Genomic DNA, 24,519 nt, shown 5'->3' with positions numbered 1-24,519 from the left:
CCGTAGATTCCCCCCCCCCCCCCCCCTCTTCCTCCTTTCGCGTCTGACTCCGCACGACCTTTTCCACTTTCGGCTATCTCATCCCCGGATTCTCCGCTCGCCGGGCATTCATTCTTCCACGATGATATGCGAGCCCGGCCGTATATCTTGGTGGTTTTCAGGTCGTTAGCCGGTGCCGCGACGGGTTCAGGGGGGGAGGGGTCAGGCGGGGGTAAACGCGCGCGACAGGGTCTCTCTCTCCGAAACTTTCCGGGATACCCCCGGTTTTGCTCGGGGACAGAAGCTTCCTCTTAACCCGACCTCGTCTCTCGCTCACGGCTGCTCGTGTCAACATAACGATAAGTTCGGCTTCCGTGGAATTTAAGTTCGCTCGCTCGTACTCGATGGAGTTGTAATCGTTCATTCGTTCGTTCATCCTTTCGCTCGATTGTTTGTAAATTACTGGCCGAGCGATCCGTTTGCAAGAAACTCCAAAAGATTTTACCTAAAAGGAGCTCTCGAGATCGCCACATTTGCATTCGCGTTATTTTCGCATCTCGCGAACCTCTTTTGCAAGTCGAGTGTTTTCTCTCTCTCTCTCTCTCTCTCTCTCTCTCTCTCTCTCTGTGTGTCTCTTTCTCTCGCGTTCGATAACGTCCGCGATAAATCGCAAGTCACAATCCCAGCCTTTGAAATTGTTCGTGATTTAAGAAAGATCGCTCGCGCGCGTTTCTTCTCTCGACGATCGTCTCGAGAGCCAACATCGAGCAACGCCGTCGCGGCTGTTTGTAAACAGCATCGATCGACGGTTGCCCGGTTTAAACGGATAAGCGGCTAATCAGACCGTTGACGCTCTCGCTAAACGTTACCACAATTTTTTTTACCTCGCGCTTAACGTTCCCCTCTCCTCCTCCTCCCGCAAATCGTCCATCAATCGCGCGATCGCGGTTTTTCTTCTCTCTATCCGCTCTCCCCCCTCCCCCCCCCCTCCACCATCCATCCCCGACCGCAATTTATTTACCTATCGGTTTATTCGAAGGTTGTTTCGCGAGTTCCTTTTACCAAAATTTGAATGGAATTGTTTTTTTTTAAAGCTTCGAACATCTCTTTAAATACCGAAAGTCTTTACCGGGAGCCAAACTAGATAGCTATAGCCAAGGATATATAGGGTGTCCCAGAATTAGAGCGACAAACTTCAGGTGGTTATAAAGGACACTAAAACAAGCCAATTTTGCCAATAAATCCATGGACTAACAAGGGAGTCTCGCGAATCCGAAAATTCTGATTTTGATGAAACTTTACACACATGTAGGAGGGGGAGGGGGGTAAATAGATGAATTTCGAAATTTCCAGTCCGCCCAAAAACAATTCTAAGGGGTGAAATCACCCCTCATGTGTAGATCGGCTTTTTGCTTTTCTCGATATATCTCGAAAATTATTCGAGATATCAAAAAATGTTTTATACAAAAGTTTCATGGTAAAAACATCTCTATTTAACCACATTAATAAAATTTTGAAAAAATATTTTTTTTTCAAAAATTTTTGCCCTTGTTAGTCTCTGATTATCTAGTGTCAAAACAGTTCATTTGCGGACACGGGTTTATTGACAAAATTGGCTTGTTTTAGTGTCCTTTATAACCACCTAAAATTTGTCGGTCTAATTCTGAAACACTCTATATAAACATATGTATATTGTATAATAATTACATTTCATGAAATATCGATTTCAAAAAAGAGAAATAAAACAGCTTTCTCCTTCCTCTCCGTCTCTCGTGTCAACGAATTCCGTAGAGTTTTTATGACATCTGATCACAATTTTTCGAGTAACGTATGGCGTATAGTTCTTTGTGTGCTGATTAAGCTAAGTTGCCGAGATCTTTCTCACAAGCGCGTCGCAAGAAATCACGAGGTTAAACTATCTGATAATTCGCTGAGAGTTCATCCTATCGATCGTCGAAAGTTTCCCGCGGAATCGGCCGAAAATCAGGGAAGCTTTTAACTTTTTAGATCTGGCCGAATGGCAGCGCGAAGTGCTGCTGGTCAATGCGTCAATCCCCACGAGTATACCAACAATAGTCGGAGAATTTAGTAGACGCGAGGTTTCATCATAACATGTCACTGTGAGAGAACGTGCGTTCAATAAAATGCAACATCAACGTCAAATTTATAGCTTCTGCAACATTATTAGGGCAAAGTGTTTTAATATGAAATTGATCTTGTCGAATAATAAAGTGCGAAAGAATTGAAAAGCATGCCTCTGTTGGGTTTTCAATTTTATTATAATTTTACGATATCATTTTTGAAATACCATTACACAATGCGCAATATTATTAACAAAAAATATAAACAGAGATGGCACAATTGCATTTTGTCTAATCATATTACACATTTTTTTTTTAATTTCTCTCTGCTGTTTACATTTTTAGATCCTTTTATTTTTAATTAAAATTAAAAACAACATGTGTGTGTTTTCTGCTCGCTTTTAAATATGCAGTTTCATAAGATTTCATTTCTATCGTGTAATTATAGTTTTAGAGCTTTATGTATAAATTTCATTTATAATTTAATAAAATTATTATTTTTTGCCGTAAAAAAAATTCACTCTCTAAAAAGATGACAGGTCTCAAGTTATCTAAGTCAAATTATCAGAACATAATAAATTATATACGAAATTAATTTGCTAATTTTTTGCAATTTTTTGCTTTCAAAACAAAAATGAAAAAAATTGACAAATTGATTTCATATTTAATTCATTAAATTCTGACAATTTGGCTTAAATAGCTTAATATACCTAAAAATGACGTATGATTTACGCGCGACGATCTCGATTGTAGTTTCACTTTCAAAAGGATCGTTTCCCTAAACGCGTGACAAACGCTGTATATTCGTAAACTTGGCCTATGAGATGCGCATACATATATCGGTCCCCTATTATCCCCCTCCTCCCCTCTCCATCGAATGCCAAGAGGGTTTTGCCGGGATTTTACGAGCACAAAGCCGCCCTCGTTGCCCGAGAACGGTGTAAGCGCTTATTCCGTGGACGACGATTTTCGGCGTGGCTATTATACGACGCGCGATCCCGCACATTGCCTCAAACACGACGCGAATATTGTTCATCGATCCTACTAATTTGCCAAATTACTCGCGCCCACGAGAAAGGCACGCACGTTAGCGACTTGAGCGCGAATGGCTGTAGGCGAACGAGCCTAATACGGAATGTGTACCGCGTGTCGCACGAAGGACGACGCGATTAAATTATAGGGGCCATAAGTCGTCCGAGATTAATTTTCGACGATGCAAACACGCCACGGAAGCAAGATTTTCGCGGTAATTTTCCGTCGCTCCGAGATTTTCCAAGGGAACAATTATGTTTATTTTATGGAATAACGGACGTATTTTCTTGTCTGTTGATTATGTACAATTTCGATTCGAATTAATTATACATCGCGTATATATATCTGTTTCTTAATATTCCTTTTATATACTATATCAAATATATGTAATTTATATACAATATATAATAGTTATTGTGTATATTCGGACAAACTTATCGCTGAGAGATTTGTTCACGACTTGATGTCATTTAGGATATTTTATATGTATTTTGCATCCCACTACTACATAATTGGGAAATTTATTATTTTCTTGTTAACAAATATGCCGATTAAAATTTTTGTGTTAAATAATTAACACATTTATGTGATAATTTAACATATTGTGTTAATTGAAAATATTGTGTTAAATGTTGTGTTAATTGAAATCAAATGTTGAATTATTAAAACAACTGAGAGAAATGTAAAAATAATACAATGTGCACATATTTTTAATTTTACCCAATAGATCGGTATTATTAGTGACAGGATTAATCTGTTAAAATTTATAGAAAAAATGTTGATTTTATTCTATAAGAATGAGAGTGACTACAGATCGTCAATAATCTTTTTTCTAAGTTAATTTTACCATTAAAAATATGTTGATTTTACACAAAATTTATTTCAAATTGCTATGAAGTTTGCATTCATTTTGTGTTGAAATATTAACATATTAGTGTCACCATTTAATATATCTATATTAAATTAACCCACCATTTAATATATCTATATTAAATTAACCCAAAAATTTGTGTGAACCGTTTGGGACATGCGATATATGTCAAACTTAAGCAAAATATAATTAAAAGTTGCATATAGTATATGTATGAAACTCTATTTGTATCCCCCTATCGGATCTACAATAATTAAGTTTAATTCTAAATATACGGAATAGTCGCTATAATAATTCGAATCAATAAATCGGCGCGTAACAGACCGTGAATCTCGACGACGAGATAACGACGAGATAATCAAGGATACAACAAAGGATCGTCGGGAAGCGCACGCTAATGCGTTTTCCGGCATTTCCGCCGTGGAACTCTCGGTGAGCTTTGCGTGCATTCAAGTAACTTTGTGTTAATAATCTGTCGGATTCGTAAAATGCGCCGCGATAATGGCCACTCGTTTCTCATTTTCCCGTCATCGAAGCCTCTCTCTCTCTCTCTCTTCTCTCTAGTTTTCGCCGTCCGACGTATCTCGTTCGAGAAAATCTCGCCCCTCCCGAATTATATCACCGCGCGCCTCGTTTATCTCGCACCTCCCGACATTTCTTTCCGCTGCCAGGTTTAATTTTCTTAGCGCAAGACGTACGTACGATGAAAAATAGACGAGGGAACTTTCGAAGCTGTCAAGGAGATATATGAAGCGCAGAGGATGACGCGATGTCATTATTAATTTATACGCGTTTACGATGTCAAAATCTTAGGCGGAAAAAAACTTCAGTAGCCCCCCCCCCGGACGGAACTCTAAATTACAGGAATCGTTGGCTCTCATCTCATCTCATCTCGCCCTCTCTCTCTCTCTCTGTCTCTCTCTCGTCGTTTGGCAGATCACAGCTGCGCGACCTTATCGGCGCCGATGAAAACTTTTCACCGTCGTCTCCTCCTCTCCTTATTTCCTAAAGTCGAGGGAAGAGAGCCGGGGGGGGGTGCGGAGAGGGGGAGGGGAGGGTGCGTTCGGGACGAACTTTTCGTCTCTTCGCCAATAATCTGGGCGACGTAGTCGCAGTGACCTCGACCGCACGAGCGCGGTGGTCTCGCTCGGTTTCTCTCTCTCTCTCTCTCTCTCTTTCTCTCTCTCTCGGCTCGCATCCGCGGTGATTTTTCAAGCTGTCTCGCACGCTCCGCGAATCACCGACCGGCACACGTAAAGCGTAATTTTATTTGCCAGATTTATCCCGGATCTTTTTCGACGTTTTCCAGTTATTGTTCCGTAACGGCGGAGCTAGGTGGGAGGGATATGAGACATCTGTTGTTGTGTATTTTCGGTCCATAAAATTAGATATATAATCCTGCAGGTTACGTCACGCTTACATCACGCCGCGCTTGCGTCTCTCGAACTTTATATGTGCGTTCCGCATAATATTAATACAAATTATATTGATCATTATACATACGTATTTGTGGGATCTTTTATGGTTTTACCGAGATAGAAGAGATCGCGGAGTCACGTCTGCGAGTTTCGAAGTTCGAAAATGTCAGGGCACTCGTTGCCTACCCGTCGTGACAACTTTATTTTCATCAATTTAGAAGAACTGAGAAGCGGCATAACTTGACTGTCGTAATGGCGCGGAAATAAATGGTCTGGTTTGCGGAGAGCATGATAAAACTGAAAATCGTAGGGATTTCCCTGGATAATCGCGCGCCGAAGCTCGTCTTCCCTTTCACGGGCACGGAAAGTTTTCCTTCTTTGTCAATAATCTCGACGGATTTCGAACGACACCCGAGAATCTCTTATTTCCTCGCCATTGAAGCTCTTCCCGGTTTCTCCCCTTGGTAAAGCGCGCGATTCGCACTCGTGCACATACGCAAACTCGTTTGTAAATTTTATCTCTCGTTTTCTCCTCGTTCCCGGCATTCTCCTTCTCGCAATGACGTTTCATTTATCCCATTTGAACGGCGAAACATTGACGATGAATAATTCCTGACGAAAACGTCAACGATGCGATGCGCGAATTCACGAACGACAGATTACGAATAAAATGATCGAATCGTGATTTTACCGGCGCGCACGCGATCGTATTAAAGAAACATAGCTTGCATAGGTTGTCTATTCAAATCTTGTAAAAAGATTCCTTGAAAATTCCCTGATCTTTCAGGTATTTTTGTTCAAAATTCCAGATAAAGCGAATATTTTAAAGATTTTTTGGCAATTTTCTAAAATAAGTTTTTTTATTGTACGCCGTTTTCTAATGCTTTTTACTCGTGCGAAGAAAAACACAAAGCCACTTAAATTTCAAGTGCTAGATTTACAAATGTACTAAAAAAAAAATAATAAAAAATAAAAATGGATAGCTTTCGTTCACATAAAAATTTTTAATTTGTACAACATTTTCATTTATTACTAAAACTTAAAGTAAAGAGTATATACTGCATATTCGATATTTCGTTAAGAACATTGAATATATAAACAGAGATAGATATATATTTATAATATATTTTAAATACATAATTCACACAACTTGGCTTATCAGCGGGTTCCAGGTCGCTTACAATATAAAAGCAAAATTGTTAAAGAGAAAATCTTTTTTAAAAATTCTCTGGGTCCTAATAAAATTCCATGAGAATTCTCCATGATGAGGTACAAAAAATTGAGAATTTCAGGTTTTTCATGTTTTTCCAGTAGACATCTTGGTACAATATCAGCCATTAATTTATGAGCGCTTATGTTAATTATCAGCGAGATCTAAGTTTATGCGATTTAAAGTTGAAGAAAAATTGTACACGATGGGGCAAATATTTACCCCCAAATCGATTCAAGTGACAAATAATTTTTCCAAAATAAATTCACGTATGAATCATATTCTAAATTATTAGTTGTCATAGGAGAAATAAATTTTTATCTGTTCGACGAAAATTCAGTTTCTCTCTCTCTCTCTCTCCCTCTATTTTTCGCATTGCGACGTAACAGGAACGGCGTGTATTATGCTCACGATGGTCCCATTTAGTTTACGAATCTCGCCCTAAAAAACCATCGCGCCGCAAAATCGTTCTAATCCCGTTCCCGGACCGGATACCGTTTTAACTATCGTTTTGCGGGTCCTATTCCGATACAAGATTGCCCCGGATCTTCTTCTCCGTTCCGAGAGCTCTATAATTGAGAGAACGAGCCGCCTTAGCGATGCTAATTCCGCTAGATACTAACAAAACAATTTAGCGCGTCTCATACATAAATCATCGCCGGCGGATAAAAGTTTTCCCAGTGTGCCCGGGGTCTGTCGTCTAGCGTCGAGCGAACGCGACAGGGCGAGCGCTTGAAAGGACCCGTTCTTCCCGTCCTTCGATGTACCTTCGCCGTCGTCATTTTCGCCGGGGAAGAAGAAGAGTTGAAGCTTTTCCAGGCGCGCTTCAGCCCCTTGCTGACACTCTAAATCTCGTTTGGAAATCTCGCTTCTTCGATAATCCATTCACGGGAACGCGCCGTTCATCCCCCCCCTCCGCCCCCCCCCCTCTCCGGCTTTCCGCCCCCGCGCTCCGCGCCTCCATCGTAACGCGATGCTTCTTCGGTTGCACTGGGAATAATAAATGCGTCTTAATGACGCGAAGCCGAGACCAGCCAGCGAGACGCGACGGTATAAGATATGAATCCTCTCGATACGCGTAGGCGGAAATTGTCAATTCGAGGTGGAACCGACTTGAAATTGAACGACGAGCGAAGGTCGATGAGCGTCGCGATACGACAAATGAAGCTTCGCCTCAACATCGAAGATAATCAGAACGGTTGAGGAAGTGTACCCTCGTCTTTGTCGAATTAAAGTTTAAAGCGTCCGCTATTCCACGTTAAACGGGTAGTTTTGCTAACTCGTATCGATCGGCGTTAAAACTTTAACGCGTTTAAGGCGAGCATCTCGCGAAAATAAATATATGTATATCTCATTCCCCGGCAGCGGGGATAAAAGATAATTAATGAAACGCGCTGCGAGTGTGCGTTCGCGTTCAGTTTATTCGACGCGAATGACTCGTCGGTGCGAGATGAAAGAGCGTACTTTCTTTTCCACGCAATGTTTTTTTCCCGCCGTTAATTAAATCATCCAGAGAGGAAGAAACAGATGACGAACGAAAAGTTCGCGCGCGTGCGCAAAAACAGGAAAACTAAATGTCAAAAATTCCGAATGTGTCAGCGTCATACGTGTTTAAACGTCACCCACGTCCGGGAGAAGGTGAAAAAGCACGTATTCCACCATCCCCCAACTCCGGAAACATCCGGAACGACGGACGTGTGTTAGCGGCGTTCGAAGGGAGGGGGGCCCCCCTGCCCCCTCTATCCTCCCACACCCCCGAGCATTCTTCGCGCTGCGAAAACTCGACCTTCGAGCTGGCGCCGTCACGAATGACGAAAGTTTCCGCCGCTACGTGACGAGCGCATTTTCCCTCCTGCCCCCCCCTCCTCCTCCTCTTTTCCTTCCCCCCTTTACCCCTTACCGAACGGCGAACGACGTTGGAATAACGCGAAAAAAAGCGGGAAAAAAACTGTAAACTGAAGTAACTCGCTGGAAGTCGTCCGATCGATCGCATTGTGTCTCTCACCGCATGATCGCCCACCCCCCTTCCCTCCCCCTCCCCGTAAGGGGGTACACTCGAAAGTTTCTTCGTCGAGGTTTCGCGATGGGGTAGTTTCTGATACGGCATCGCCATTTCCTCTCTCTCTCTCTCTCGCTCTCTATCGTTTTCTCTCGTCGCTTGTTCCACCATCCCCGTCGTCCCGTCACCCGTCACCCCCTTGGTCGCGCTAATGTTATTCGGGCTGTGTTCTCGGCATAAAGTGTTATCCTCTCGGGGATGTTCCCTCCTCCTCGCTTCACCTCTCGCCGGTGATGGTGGTTTTATATAATTTTTTATTGGCCGTATGTGTGCGTACGCTCCGCCGACCGAAACATGCACCCGGAAAATTCGCGCGAGAATATTCGCCGACGTCGCCGCTTTAATTTACATTTCTGCGACGAGACAACGATGGGAGGAGAGGGGCGGGGGAGAGGGTGGACGTAATATCCCTCGTTCCGAGATTTTCTTCCCCTCCCCCCGAAATAGCAGCGGCGGATCGTGAAACGGAGGTTAATGAAACAAAAGCTGAAAGCTGTGTCACGGATAGAATAACACACGTGCGTGTAAAGTCTGTCCCCCTCCGCTACGCTTTCTATCGAAGTTTCGCGGAAAAATCGTCCCTCCCGCGTCTCTTCGCATTATCGATAGTATCGGTATATTATTCGCGAGGTTCATTTTTTTCTCCCGTGACGATTCCTCTTTTCTTCGCGACCGCGAGATGTCATTCGCGAATTTTATTCTCGCGGCGCTCCTTTCTTCGTTCTTTCTCGCGCCCTTTGCGTCGTCGAGTGGCGGCGCACGAAGGGAGGGAACGATGGCGAGCAGGGTCGATTTTCATCGCGACACGATGATGAATACCGCAACGTCCGCCTCGGGGCGAGAAACAGCACGGTTTGTAGCCCCGCGCGCGCGCGCGTATATGGCGTATACACGTGCAGGATTGCCAAAAAGCTCGGGTTTACGAGATTTCGCCTTTCACATCCGCTCTCTCTCTCTCTCTCTCTCGCGGCGCTTTTCAGGGGAGAGCGCGAGAGAACGTCGGATTTATTCGCGCTCCATTTCGTGTGATTTTCTTCCCGTAAATCTGCGTTGCCGACGGCTCGCAACACAACACACATGCACCCGGTTTCCTCGACGGGAGAATTTGCATGCGTCTCGTCCCGGAAAGCGCGGTGGTACATCGGTACTTCGGGGAGAAAAAAAATGCGCGTCGCTCTCGCGCTTACGAGCTTAACGCGCCTCGGCCCGTTATCTCTCCTCCCGTCTGTCGAAGGCAAATGTCAAGGGAGCGAAGTGGAGCGATAATTCGAAAAAATTTCCGCGCCGCGTCTTTTCTTCTCCCTCTCCTTCTCCTCAACGTGTAGCTCGTAAATCTTCTCATTATTCGTTTCCATCGACGGCGGCGGGCGCTGAGGGAAACGCGCGCGCGTGTCATCGTTCAAGATTAAAATGAAAAATCACGCTTCGCGCGCGAATAACGGGTAATGGGATATTTATACGAGAGAGAGAGAGAGAGAGAGAGGCTACGTTACGTATAATATTTTTCATCGTCGCGTAACACATTTACCTGCGGATACCGGCGTACCTACGTCGATCTCCGGACGAGGGACCTCGCTTCGTGTACTCTATCTTTGTGACGTCTATTCGCGGTGCATCGTCGGGTTACAAAATAACAGGGGTGAAACAAAAAAACCGCGCGATTTTTGGAACGGGAGCCAATACACCGTTGTCACTATAATGTCGACGGTTAGCGACTCTCTCTTCTCAGATCGCGCGTGAAAATTGTCTCAATAACGGGTAGAAAAGAAACAAGCGGCGCAACCGGCGGCGATGCTGGGAACGATATCGCAAAGTTATCGCTCGACGAATCTCGAAGTACAGAGAAGTCGTTGAAATCCGCCGTCGGGGCGAGCGCGAACCTATTAATTTCACTTTCTACAGTTTCCCTCGTTTCAATGAGACCGCTTCTCGTTCGTTTTGCACCGCCTTAACGGAGCACCAAATCCGCGGGCGGTGGATGACAGAGAAGAATGGAAGGAGAGTCTCGACCTTATCCAGGCCCGTTCCAATTTTGGCGGAGTCCTCCCGATGCCACGACGAATGCCGACGATTCTTTAAAGGGATGTGCCCCGGCGAGACGCCGGGATTTACGATAATGCGCGGGAATCGGGAGATCTTAACGCACGCGAGGGAGGGCAAGACGGTGGAAACACGTCGTCCTTTATCGCGTTGCGAGCAACGGGAAAGCGGCGATAATTTCCCGCAATGTCTTAATTCTCTCTCTCGTCGCGACGCTCGTGACGTGATATGGCACTGTTCGTTGTCGCGATTTTTATATTCTTGCCTTACGTTTCCGTATTAATCAAGGATGTCGTTAGATCTTCTTCTTCGAAATAAACGATGAGTAACAAAATAATTTTTATTCATAATATTCGTGGCAATATTTTATTTTTGAAAATTTAAAATCTTTATCAAGGTGTCTATTTATAAATCTTGCAAAAAAAATTTCCTGAAAATTCTCTGATTTTCCAGGTACTTTTGTTCAAAATTCCAGATAAAGAGAATATTTTTTCAAGATCTTTTGGTGCAATTTTTGAAAAATAAGTTTTTTTATTGTACGTGTTCTCTAATGCTTTTCACTCATACGAAGGACAAACAGAAAACCACTCAAGTCTATTCAAATTGTGTAAAAAAAATTCCTGAAAATTCTCTGATCTTTCAGGTACTTTTGTTCAAAATTCCAGATAAATAAAATATTTTAAAGATCTTTTGGTGCAATTTTCTAGAATAAGCTTTTTATTGTATGCGTTTTCTAAGTAAAACAGAAAGCCACTTAAGTTTCATGTTCTAGATCTACAAATGTACTGAAAAAAAAAAGACTGGATAGCTTTCGTTAAGATAAAAATTTTTAATTTGCATAACATTTTCATTTTTTATCACTGAAAATTAAAATAAAGAATATGTACTGCACATTGAATATTTTGTTTAGACATTGAATATATACAAAAAGAAATATTTTATGACAGATTGCAGACTGCCTACAGTATAAGCAAAATTAAAAAGAGAATTTTTAAAAAATTTCCGAGAGTCCCAATAAAATTCCATGACATTTCCCTGATTTTTCTAGATGCAAAAAAATTCCCTGCAGAAAAATTCCAGGTTTTCCATGTTTTTCCAGGAGGTAGACACCTTGCATGTAAAGTATTAAATCCAAATACATAGTAAATAAATATTTACTAAAGACGAATCGTTTACGTGCTATCGGTGCGAAACATATAAAAATCTATAGAGATATAAAAGATTACAACTTTGTGCATCTCGTTATTCTCTATTCCTATTTAAAGAGAAAAAAAAGTATACTTACGATTTAAGTTGTATAAAAGAAAAACTAACTGTTCATAAAATATTCTTCCTTGAAAACTGTTGCTAAACAACAACGACAATAACAAGAGCATTATTGACCCTATTCACACGACCCGGTATATCCATCGCGTCCCAGAAAAACAAGCCGGCGTACGCTCGCCGGTGCGAGAGCGCCTGCAATCCCTCGAAATGCGTTTCCTTTTATTCAATATTGAAGCGGGATGTATACATATACATCGGGAGCCGACGCGTCAGTTTCCGAGATTGACGCGCGGCAGGATGGAACGGCGATTTACGGTAAAGCAGCTGCACCGCAGCTTCAATAGACTCCCGGGGCGAGAGCGAGACTTGATTCGAAACAAGGTATAACGCGCGTAGAGAACGAGCGGAGAGAGTAGTAGCTCGCCGACACCGCCCGGTACATCGGCGTCGGGCAGAGATATCCGAAATGGTAATGACATTTAAATGCCATTCATAAACGTCAGCGCGCTACCGCGAGAGCGGTAGGAATTTTCATTTCGACCGGCAAAACGAGACGCAGCTGCGGCCGAGTGGATTTCGTTAGCATCGCTAAAACGGCGCAAGTGCACGATATATACTATATACCGGTCAATCCGGCAAATTCGAATCTTCGAACGTGCGAGATCCTTTTTCGTCGAAGAATATCCGTTACGAGACGCGATTGTCAACGCGCAGTTATCGCCGTGCGACATTTCGTTTAATCACGTTTGCGAGATAAAAAAAATGTTAATTTATTCATTCATTATTAAGAATACGCTATTAAAATATATGAATCTCTTCGTCTCAATCAGGGTGTCTACTCAAATCTTATAAAAAAATTCCCTCTCCCTCCCCTTCAGGTATTTTTCTTCAAAATTTCAGGTAAAAAGAATATTTTAAAGATTTTTTGGTGCAATTTCATAAAATAAGTCTTTTTATGGTACGCGTTTTTTCTAATGCTTTTCACTTGAAAGGAAAAACAGAAAGCTACTTAAGTTTCGAATACTAGATTTACAAATGTACAGAAAAGAAAACTGAATAGCTTTCGTTAAGATTAAAATATTTATCTTGTATAACATTTTCATTTTTTATCACTAAAAATTAAAATAAAATATATGTACTGCATATTCATTATTTTGTTAAGATATTGAATATACAGGGTTTTCTAGATCAGGTCAATGAAACTTCAGGTATATAGGAGATTGAATTTGGAACAAAAAAAGTTCGGATAAATATAGGTCCGGAAATGCTTCGTTAAAAAGTTATAGCTAATACACTTCGAAAAATCACGTTTTTTTTTGATGATTTTTAAAAATAACTTTAAAACCCTTTATTCGCTTGAAAAAAGTAAGGAAATAAATCTGATGGGTAATTAAATAACAAACTAAATTACACCAATTTCATTTAATTCTGATAAGATGTTCAAAAGAAAATAAGCTCAAAACAACGAAAAAGGCTGAAAACTTGAAAAAACCACCTTTCGATGATCTTTGTGTAAACACTACATTTGTAGTGCAAACATTGCAAATGCAAATATAAAAGTGTTCTTATTAAATTTTGATCATAACTAATTATACTCACAGAAAGTTTATTAGTTATAACTTTTTAACGAAGCATTTCCAGACCTATGTTTATAGGAACTTTTTTGTTTCAAATTCGATTTCCTATAAGATCCTGAAGTTTCATTAACCTGACTTGGAACACCATGTATAAAAACAGAGGTAAATATATATTTATAATATATTTTGGCGGATTGCAGACTGCTTACAGTATAAGAGCAAAATTATTAAAAAGAAAGAATTTTTAAAAAACACTTCTTCAAATCTCAATAAAATTCCATGACAATCCCCTGATTTTTCCAGGTACAAAACAATTCTCTGAAAATTCCACGTTTTCCATGTTTCTCCAGAAAGTAAACACCCTCTGTCAATGAATCAAAATCTGAGATTTATTTCAATATTAATCGAAATGATTCCGAGTACCCGAGTTACGGAATTATTCCGAAAAATCTCGAGATTGCTCTTTGGTTGTATTAATGATACATCATCGCGCGTCGGCAGCGTGTAATTATTATTACCGCCCGAACGAGAGCGCGACTCTCGAGGGCGAATATATAATGCACCTGACTGGGGATGCATCCGTCGTACCAGCTGCTGAGGGAGAGCTGAATGCTTAACCACGCTGCGCATTTGAATGCTTAACTTGACACGTTCGAGAGGCAACGCGACACGAAAAAGCGGACGATGTCGTAAACGTCGCACGACAGGACGGACGGGCATACCGGGTGCGGATGCTCATTACGATTTTATCCCGGCGAGTGCAGACCGCGATTTCCGGCCTCCCTCTCTCACGCGTTGGTCCCATATCTCTGTATACTTATCCGCGGGAAGGCTGTTCAGGTATGTACCTCGCGTGTCACCGTCGACGAATAATTCAAGTCTCCACGTCTCGTATCTATGTGTCTGGCTTTCTTTCCCTCCGTTTGATCGTTTTTTTTTCTTCTTTTCTTTTTTTCTTCTTTATACTTCGATTGCGAGGAATAATGTAAGTACAGCAGCGATTAGCATTTATTTATCCGCATTCTTGTTCGCCAAAATAGGATGAAAGATTTAATTTCTTATAATTTTATTAATTTTAATAATTTCTACAGATTATTGTGCGAGAGATTTTTAATTCCCATACATGTCTCACTCAGACTGACGAAAGAAAATCGCAAAAGACGACTCGCTTGAAACGATGTCAGAAGGAATAGTCGCGATCTGTCAAAAAATTACATATAGCTAAAATATACAAGTAGCAAAGCAGAAAAGTATTGTATGTATTTCAAAATTTATGATAGTTGTCTTCTCTGCAAAATTATAATGTTCGATATAATAATATTGTTTTTCCGCGATCGATAACTACGTAAAAAAACTAAACTTTTACTCGGAAAATATCACTTTGTATTCTCTATTTGTTACAATTTTATATTTTACTTCTTTTTCTTTCCATTCTTATCTATCTAAGAAATAAACTCGAAAAACTTCGAGTCAAATCAATTATAATGCATTTTAATTGTTTAAAAAAAATTACACAAATTATTAATACATCCTCATGTTCTCATGTATATTTCCTGAAATTTTTTCCAGTGTACAAACTGCTTGGCAAAAAAAGTATAAAATACGATAATACTCTTATCATAGATTTACAGGCAATTTTTCTTTCGCAAAAATTTCTATCATTGTTGAAAAGAAGGTAACGCTCGATCATGACTTTACGTTAACGTCACGACTCGACACCGGATTAAGTCGAAGGGCCTCATTACGGGAAACATGGGCGCGAATTTCCGGAACACCGCGTGTACGTCCCCGGTAAAGTTTTCAGTCAGGATAATCTCGCGGGATTTAATTCCCGATCGGAACCAGTACGTACCGAATATGCACGAGCAGATCGACTTCGGACGTTAAATCGGGGCTTAATTCCTCCGCACGGATGTGACTCCGCCATATATATATACCCGCGTTCTGTATATTCTCTTTTTTCTCTTCCTCCCTTTTTTTTCCGGTGAAAACTAATCCTCATTTCGTATGCCGTTTCACCGATTCGACGTAGTGGAAACGTCGCGCGCGTCACGCGATATTCTTCCATCACCTGCGGAAAAACACGGCGAGCCACTTTCTTAACGACCTTTGAATACACCTTGCGCTCTTTCCGCCTCTCAGCATTTTCTCTCAGCGTTCCTTCCTCCTTCGTCCCATCCGCGAGAAACTTTCGCCGGTCCCTATCTCGCTTCGGCGCGTAAAAACCTTTGAGATGTAGATCGAAGCTTAACCCGCTCGGAATGTAAAGTACACTCTCCGGCGTAAACGTGATTTCGGTATCGCGAGACTGAAAATTCCCGCAGATCCGATATCGTTCGTCGCGAGAGAACTCGTGGGTCAATTGATAAGAACGATAGGGTCGCGCAGGTTTCGCTCTAATTAAAAATAACGGGTCCCTTTTCGCGTGCGATTACGACGTCGAGTCCGTCTGGTCAACGAGTTCGCGAAGTACACTAGAATTGTACAGTATTAGAGAAAGGGAGAGAGAGAGAGAGAGAGAGAGAGAATTTAGCAGATTGTCGACGACGACGTATCCGCCGAATCGGCTTAATTAGAACCTTATCCAAGCACCATGAGCTGAACGACTCCTTAATGCTCAACAATAATGCCAAATGGTATCCGAGTTTCCGACGAGTCGTAAACGTTAGAGAGTACCCTTGCGCCCTTTCGTGGAATTTACCAAGAGAGAACGTTGCCGGGAGCGTTTAATAATTAGAAATTTCGCGGGGTAGAGAATTGAATCTTAGCCGTAGCACAGGGGGGTTCAAAAAGTATTGACGCTTAAAAGAATATTAATGTCCTACGTCATTATTGATTGAGTCGAATTGATTATACTTTTGTCAACATTTGATACAATAATTCTATTTTTAAAATTTGCATTTAAAAAATAAATTTTGTATTTCTTTTTTACAATTCAAAACTTCTTTTTTACGATATACAAGGGCTGTATGATAAGTACCCGTGTTAGGGAAGGAAACGCATTTTAAAAAAAATTTTTTTTATCTATTTCTCAACATAGTCTCCTTTCAGCTCGATACACTTAGTCCAGCGATATTCCAACTTTTTTAAGCCATTCAAAAAATATGATTTGTCGAACTCTGCAAAATAGGCCTCTGTTTCGGCGATGACCTCCTTGTTTGACGTGAACCGCTTTCCGCCAAGCCATTTTTCATGTTTGGAAACAAAAAGAAATCGCAGATCGCCAAATCTGAAGAATAAGGTGGATGAGGCAGCAATTCATAGCGTAATTCGACCGGTTTTGCTGTGGCAATTGCGGACGAGTGAGCTGGTGCCTTGCAAACAAACACAAACTTGCCCACTTTTAACAGCTATCAAAACAAAACTACTCGATAAATCTGTCTGAAATTTTGACAGGCGTCGTTCGAAAGATGGCGTTAAACGATGATATGATTTTGAGTCAGTGGCGCTATCAGTTGTTAAACACGGGTACTTATCATATAGCCCTCGTAAAGCGCGAGATATACATCAAAATATGCACGAGTTATTTCTACGTTAATCATTATCATATAAATAACAAGCAAAGTAAAAATTGTGAAAAATATGTATATAAAAATACATTTCATTTTTTATTCATCATTTTTCAAATAACTTTTTTATACTATATGTCACTAATAAAAATTTTTCGCTGTATCTATATATCTACGGGTGCATTTCGTTTGACGCCATTTTCGCCTCGAAGCGTTTAACGAACCAGAATCTTGCGAAGAATCTTCGCACTTCGAAGTAAAAATAGCGTCGAGCGAAGAGCGTACCTTTATAGTATGCGTATAAAAAATATAATTATGTAGACTCACCGGTCGTTGTCTCGCCGTTTCCTCCTTATCGTCCACCCGATTTTATCCGGGGCCTCGATTATCGATGATTCATTTTACTAAAAAAACACACTCGCTATACTTTCGACATCCACTTTTTACGCCCGGCGTAAATTTATTTTCGGTCGATGTATTATTAATTATCGATATATATATATAGGGTGCGGCATTTATAGTGACGCGGACATATTTTTCGGAAACGAAGTGAGATATCAAAAAATGTTTCAGACAAAAGTTGCATGGTTTCAAAACACTATGATAAAGTATTTTTTCATTAAGTACTTTTTGAGTTATTTTATATTTTAATCTGACATATTTTGATATAAAAAATAAAATATCTCGTAAAATATTTAGTTTTCGATAATCTTACCGTAATACTTTTATCTACAAAATAATGAGATAAATCAATTAGTGTAAAGAAAAAAAAAATTGTTTTTAAGAAAAAGTATGTAATAATTTACAATGTATTTTTTAAAACAATTATTTGTTCGCGAGGGACTTGACCTTAATAAGATCATCGCCGATCGTGCGATACTTCACTCAATACGCCCGAAATTCAACTACTTATTGTTAGTCGTGACGGAACTCGCGTCTCTTACTCCCCTCCCTCCCACATTCCTGTCATTAATTCCAAGAATCGCCTGGCAAAACCACGTGTTTTTTCTTTTCCCAATAAACACTTCGCGGTGTGTGCGCGTATATACGTGTATGTACACGTATGCTTTTTTTACTTGAAGGTACGCGTATCTCGTCGTATTAGAAGATAATATTAACTATAAAACTCGATAGACGATTCTTCAAATTGATGGAAAAAAAGATGCGAACTCGCGCCGTGTGTGTGTGTGTGTGTGTGTGTATGTATGTATGTATACATTGCGTATTCTTAGGTAGAGTTAATTCCAGAAACAGATGAATGTTTTATCTTCTTGTTTTAACTGCCAAAAACGAGTTAAATAAAAATGTGTTAGACATTTCCCTTTCGCTAATATAATAGTAATTAATAATTATTTATCGATCGACAAAGCACGATAGTCACATGATAATTATATAAATATAATATATATTGCAATAATAAATATAATAAAAATATTATATAAATATATTGATATATTGTGATAATGAATATATCTGAATATGTATACAAGAATAAATACGCTAAGGAAGTTAATATTAAATATGTAAATCGCATATCATGTAACCTCGCGTTTTCGAAATTTCGAAACAAATAAGATATGATAAAACATAGAACCAAGTAAATTAAAGCGGAAAGAAACGGAATCACTTAAAGCGTCTTTCCGCGTCAAACATTCACTTTGCACACGTTATGGCGAAAGAGAGGCAAAAGGGAAGACGAAAACGTCCGGTTGAAAAATGACGAAGGGGTGCAATCGCGCGGTCTACGCCAGAGGAAATCTATCATTCCCCCGGGAACACACCAATGTAACTTACTTTAGTTTTTAATGGAACACGTGCTATACTATCCAGCCGCATGAATTATGCGATTTCCTTGAACGTCGATGGAAGAAGTAAAGAGCTCGCGAACACGCTTTTCTGTAAAAACTATCGAGAGAGAAGAAAGAGAAAGAGAGAGAGAGAGAGAGAGATGTACGAGGCGCTTTGAGATTTCAAAATCGGGACAATAGAAACACGATTAGAGTTGCACGAGATATCGAAACTAGCCTTGATATTGTCTTGTCTTGTCTTGTCAAGACAAGATTTTTAATTATTATCAAGACAATACCAAGACTAAAATTGTCAAGATTATTGGCCTTGTCAAAATTATTGATTTTTAAAAAAGCTAAGATATGTATATTTGAGTGTAAATTAGATGAGAAAAAATCGGAAGATAAATTTGGAAACAATTAATATAATAAACAAAATAAATAATGTAAAATTTTACATAATTATTTAGCTACACGAAATTTTGCGCGCACGTGTGTATAGTGTTTTGGAAAGTAAACGAATGACATAAATAATAATAATTATTATAAAATAATTATTATATATTATTTTAATATATAATTAAATATTATTTTAAACGATTGTTCAGTATTAAATAAAAATCGTTAATAAAATCGAGACGAGACAATACAAGACGAGATGTTCGCTACTAAGATTCACTCAAGACCAAGACAAGATTTAAATTTCCGAAAATTTTCAATACCAATACAATCTTTACAAATATTGTCTTGTCTCGAGTCTTGTGCAACCCTAAACACGATATAAGCGTCGGAGAGAAATACTGTGGGAAAAGGGATAACCGCGGCAAATACGAGAGAATTAAGCGAACGTTGTTTCACCGTTTAGGACTGTCGAGGGAATTTAATGGATCTCAGGTTGCGCTTGAATCGTATTTATTATGCAGCCGTGTACTCGGATTGATTGAAAGAGATAGAGAGAGAGAGAGAGAGAGGGAGAAACGGACAACAAGTTGCATTTGCATTTGGTGGTACTGTACCCGGAGGCTTCTATGACCCAGACATTCTTTCTCTCTCTCTCTCTCTCTCTCTCTCTCTCTTTTTGCCTTCTCCTTCATGTTATTTTTCAGTAACGTTTAGTCATGATAACGGACGCTCGCGATTATGTCAATTATCGCGTGGACGCGCAATATTTTAGCGCCGAATCCGTTTCGTCGCCGCGACGAGGCGACCGACAAATATTTGAGGGGACGACGGGCAAAAAAAGCTAAGATATGTATATTTGAGTGTAAATTAGATGAGAAAAAATCGGAAGATAAATTTGGAAACAATTAATATAATAAACAAAATAAATAATGTAAAATTTTACATAATTATTTAGCTACACGAAATTTTGCGCGCACGTGTGTATAGTGTTTTGGAAAGTAAACGAATGACATAAATAATAATAATTATTATAAAATAATTATTATATATTATTTTAATATATAATTAAATATTATTTTAAACGATTGTTCAGTATTAAATAAAAATCGTTAATAAAATCGAGACGAGACAATACAAGACGAGATGTTCGCTACTAAGATTCACTCAAGACCAAGACAAGATTTAAATTTCCGAAAATTTTCAATACCAATACAATCTTTACAAATATTGTCTTGTCTCGAGTCTTGTGCAACCCTAAACACGATATAAGCGTCGGAGAGAAATACTGTGGAAAAAGGGATAACCGCGGCAAATACGAGAGAATTAAGCGAACGTTGTTTCACCGTTTAGGACTGTCGAGGGAATTTAATGGATCTCAGGTTGCGCTTGAATCGTATTTATTATGCAGCCGTGTACTCGGATTGATTGAAAGAGATAGAGAGAGAGAGAGAGAGAGGGAGAAACGGACAACAAGTTGCATTTGCATTTGGTGGTACTGTACCCGGAGGCTTCTATGACCCAGACATTCTTTCTCTCTCTCTCTCTCTCTCTCTCTCTCTCTTTTTGCCTTCTCCTTCATGTTATTTTTCAGTAACGTTTAGTCATGATAACGGACGCTCGCGATTATGTCAATTATCGCGTGGACGCGCAATATTTTAGCGCCGAATCCGTTTCGTCGCCGCGACGAGGCGACCGACAAATATTTGAGGGGACGACGGGCAATTATGTGAAAAGGTATTGTAGCGCGTTAACAAGCGTCTCGCGGAGCTTCGAAGATTTAAGATATGTACCTTTCCCGGTACCTTCGTTTCCCGGCAGACGTTTACCGCGCGAGTCGATGGAGCGAGCGGGCGCTATATAACCCTCAGTGGTTCTCAAAATTCCTCGCCAGCTGATCGTTCCTGTCAAATGAAAATCTTATATTATTTGTAAATTAATCTGTTAAATTTTTTTTCACGTATATATTTGTCAATAAACTATATGATTCCTTTCATTTCTCTCCTCTCCCTCTCTCTCTCTCTTTTTTGTTTTAGATTTTACTCTTTATCAAGGAAAGATTTGACTTTTTCCCGCGTAAAATCTTTTCAGGGTTCTTTTTTTAAATGTACTATTAAATAAACGCAAAATATGTAAATTTCTGTAAATAGAATATTTTTCGCTACTTTAGTATAGATAAGCTCGAAGGTTGCGCCGCGTTCAGCACCGCTGCTCTGAAAGTTGCATCGTTACCGTAATCCGCGAACATAAGTACATACGTGCATACGCGCGAGCGAAAGATAAGAAATTCAATGTAAATAACGCGCACAGAGCGGCGCGAATGACTTGAGGAAGGGGGATGCGCGAGCGTGACGTGAGCGAAAATTCTTCTCTCAAGTCGAGTTACGTAACACGCGCAGCTGCGTGGAAATAGCTCAGAAGTAAAGAAAAGAGAGGAGGAGCGCGAGAGGAGGGGGGCAGAGGGAGAGGAACGGCATGACGGTTAGCTTAGCGCGCGATGCGATGGATAAAACCCCTTCGAGCCCCTGGTTTTTCCGCACTTTTTCCCCCGCTGACGCCCTATTTCACGCCCCGATCGATATTAATTCGCGGACGCGAAACGAAGAGAGAGAGAGAGAGAGAGAGGAGAGAGATCTAACGAGTCGTCATCTCCTCGTCCGTCCTTCGTTTAAATGTCATTAGAAACGTCGATGCATTTCCCGTCACGTCCTCTCTTTCACGCGCTTCGCTTCAATTTTTCTTTTTTTTTTTTTTTACTCGATACCTTTCAATAAAAATACGTATACCACGCATAAGCCGAGACCCCATGACGAATTACGTTACGTAATACACGAGGATGCGTTTAAATGAAACACGCTCGCGCGCACCCGCGTTTCGCGGATCGAGATTGAGAATCCTCGCGACGGCACGTTCCCGCGCAAAGGCTCCTAATTCTATCGTTCGGACTTAAACGTGCGTAAATAAATCTATCGATGCGAGCTCCATCCGACCCTCTCCCCTCCCACCCTCCCTCCCTCCGCAGATTTATCTGCATCGGTTCTCGCGACCGCAACACGCAGCGTAAACAAGATCGATTGAGCGTAGTCTGTAAAGTTTTCCGGATGATTTAATATCCCCCTGGTTAGCGCGCACCGGGAAAGTAATTTCACGGGCAGTGACATTAAACAAACGAAGTTTACGAAAAACAGAACGTTTCATATTGATTTTATTTAATTTTTAATTTGGAAATATCTTATTGGTGAGATTCTGATTTTGAATGATTTTAATGAACAGGGAAAATCTCCGCGAGAACGTAGTATCTGTCGGCATGTGTTTGTTTTCTTCGACGAAATCATTCGACTAAAGTGCACAGGTCGTCGAGATATTCCAACGAAAGTCGAGAGGATTTTAGTCGCTGACTTGCAGTAAAGCGGTATGTTAGTGGATAAGAGGGAGGAAGAGGAGACCAAGAGAGAGAGAGAGAGAGAGGCATAAAGCGAATAGGGACAGAGATGTATAATCGAAAAGAGGAAGAAGCGCAGTTTTCGCGTGCGTGCGTTTGGCGCGCAGTGAGAGAGAGAGAGAGAGAGAGAGGGAGAAACGGACAACAAGTTGCATTTGCATTTGGTGGTACTGTACCCGGAGGCTTCTATGACCCAGACATTCTTTCTCTCTCTCTCTCTCTCTCTCTCTCTCTTTTTGCCTTCTCCTTCATGTTATTTTTCAGTAACGTTTAGTCATGATAACGGACGCTCGCGATTATGTCAATTATCGCGTGGACGCGCAATATTTTAGCGCCGAATCCGTTTCGTCGCCGCGACGAGGCGACCGACAAATATTTGAGGGGACGACGGGCAATTATGTGAAAAGGTATTGTAGCGCGTTAACAAGCGTCTCGCGGAGCTTCGAAGATTTAAGATATGTACCTTTCCCGGTACCTTCGTTTCCCGGCAGACGTTTACCGCGCGAGTCGATGGAGCGAGCGGGCGCTATATAACCCTCAGTGGTTCTCAAAATTCCTCGCCAGCTGATCGTTCCTGTCAAATGAAAATCTTATATTATTTGTAAATTAATCTGTTAAATTTTTTTTCACGTATATATTTGTCAATAAACTATATGATTCCTTTCATTTCTCTCCTCTCCCTCTCTCTCTCTCTTTTTTGTTTTAGATTTTACTCTTTATCAAGGAAAGATTTGACTTTTTCCCGCGTAAAATCTTTTCAGGGTTCTTTTTTTAAATGTACTATTAAATAAACGCAAAATATGTAAATTTCTGTAAATAGAATATTTTTCGCTACTTTAGTATAGATAAGCTCGAAGGTTGCGCCGCGTTCAGCACCGCTGCTCTGAAAGTTGCATCGTTACCGTAATCCGCGAACATAAGTACATACGTGCATACGCGCGAGCGAAAGATAAGAAATTCAATGTAAATAACGCGCACAGAGCGGCGCGAATGACTTGAGGAAGGGGGATGCGCGAGCGTGACGTGAGCGAAAATTCTTCTCTCAAGTCGAGTTACGTAACACGCGCAGCTGCGTGGAAATAGCTCAGAAGTAAAGAAAAGAGAGGAGGAGCGCGAGAGGAGGGGGGCAGAGGGAGAGGAACGGCATGACGGTTAGCTTAGCGCGCGATGCGATGGATAAAACCCCTTCGAGCCCCTGGTTTTTCCGCACTTTTTCCCCCGCTGACGCCCTATTTCACGCCCCGATCGATATTAATTCGCGGACGCGAAACGAAGAGAGAGAGAGAGAGAGAGAGAGAGGAGAGAGATCTAACGAGTCGTCATCTCCTCGTCCGTCCTTCGTTTAAATGTCATTAGAAACGTCGATGCATTTCCCGTCACGTCCTCTCTTTCACGCGCTTCGCTTCAATTTTTCTTTTTTTTTTTTTTTACTCGATACCTTTCAATAAAAATACGTATACCACGCATAAGCCGAGACCCCATGACGAATTACGTTACGTAATACACGAGGATGCGTTTAAATGAAACACGCTCGCGCGCACCCGCGTTTCGCGGATCGAGATTGAGAATCCTCGCGACGGCACGTTCCCGCGCAAAGGCTCCTAATTCTATCGTTCGGACTTAAACGTGCGTAAATAAATCTATCGATGCGAGCTCCATCCGACCCTCTCCCCTCCCACCCTCCCTCCCTCCGCAGATTTATCTGCATCGGTTCTCGCGACCGCAACACGCAGCGTAAACAAGATCGATTGAGCGTAGTCTGTAAAGTTTTCCGGATGATTTAATATCCCCCTGGTTAGCGCGCACCGGGAAAGTAATTTCACGGGCAGTGACATTAAACAAACGAAGT

General features: G+C 40.9%; 1 protein-coding gene across 1 annotated transcript in view; it reads left to right on the top strand.

Annotated features, from left to right (window-relative positions):
- Nucleotides 1-24,519, top strand: part of LOC115242721 (growth factor receptor-bound protein 14-like) — a 325,508-nt gene that overhangs the window by 861 nt on the left and 300,128 nt on the right. The gene's annotated exons all lie outside the window — the stretch shown is intronic.

The sequence above is a fragment of the Formica exsecta genome, unplaced genomic scaffold (genome assembly GCF_003651465.1).
Source record: "Formica exsecta isolate Colony F162 unplaced genomic scaffold, ASM365146v1 scaffold62, whole genome shotgun sequence".
NCBI classification, from domain to species: Eukaryota; Metazoa; Arthropoda; class Insecta; order Hymenoptera; family Formicidae; genus Formica; species Formica exsecta.
This window is presented reverse-complemented; position numbering and strand designations above follow the sequence as displayed.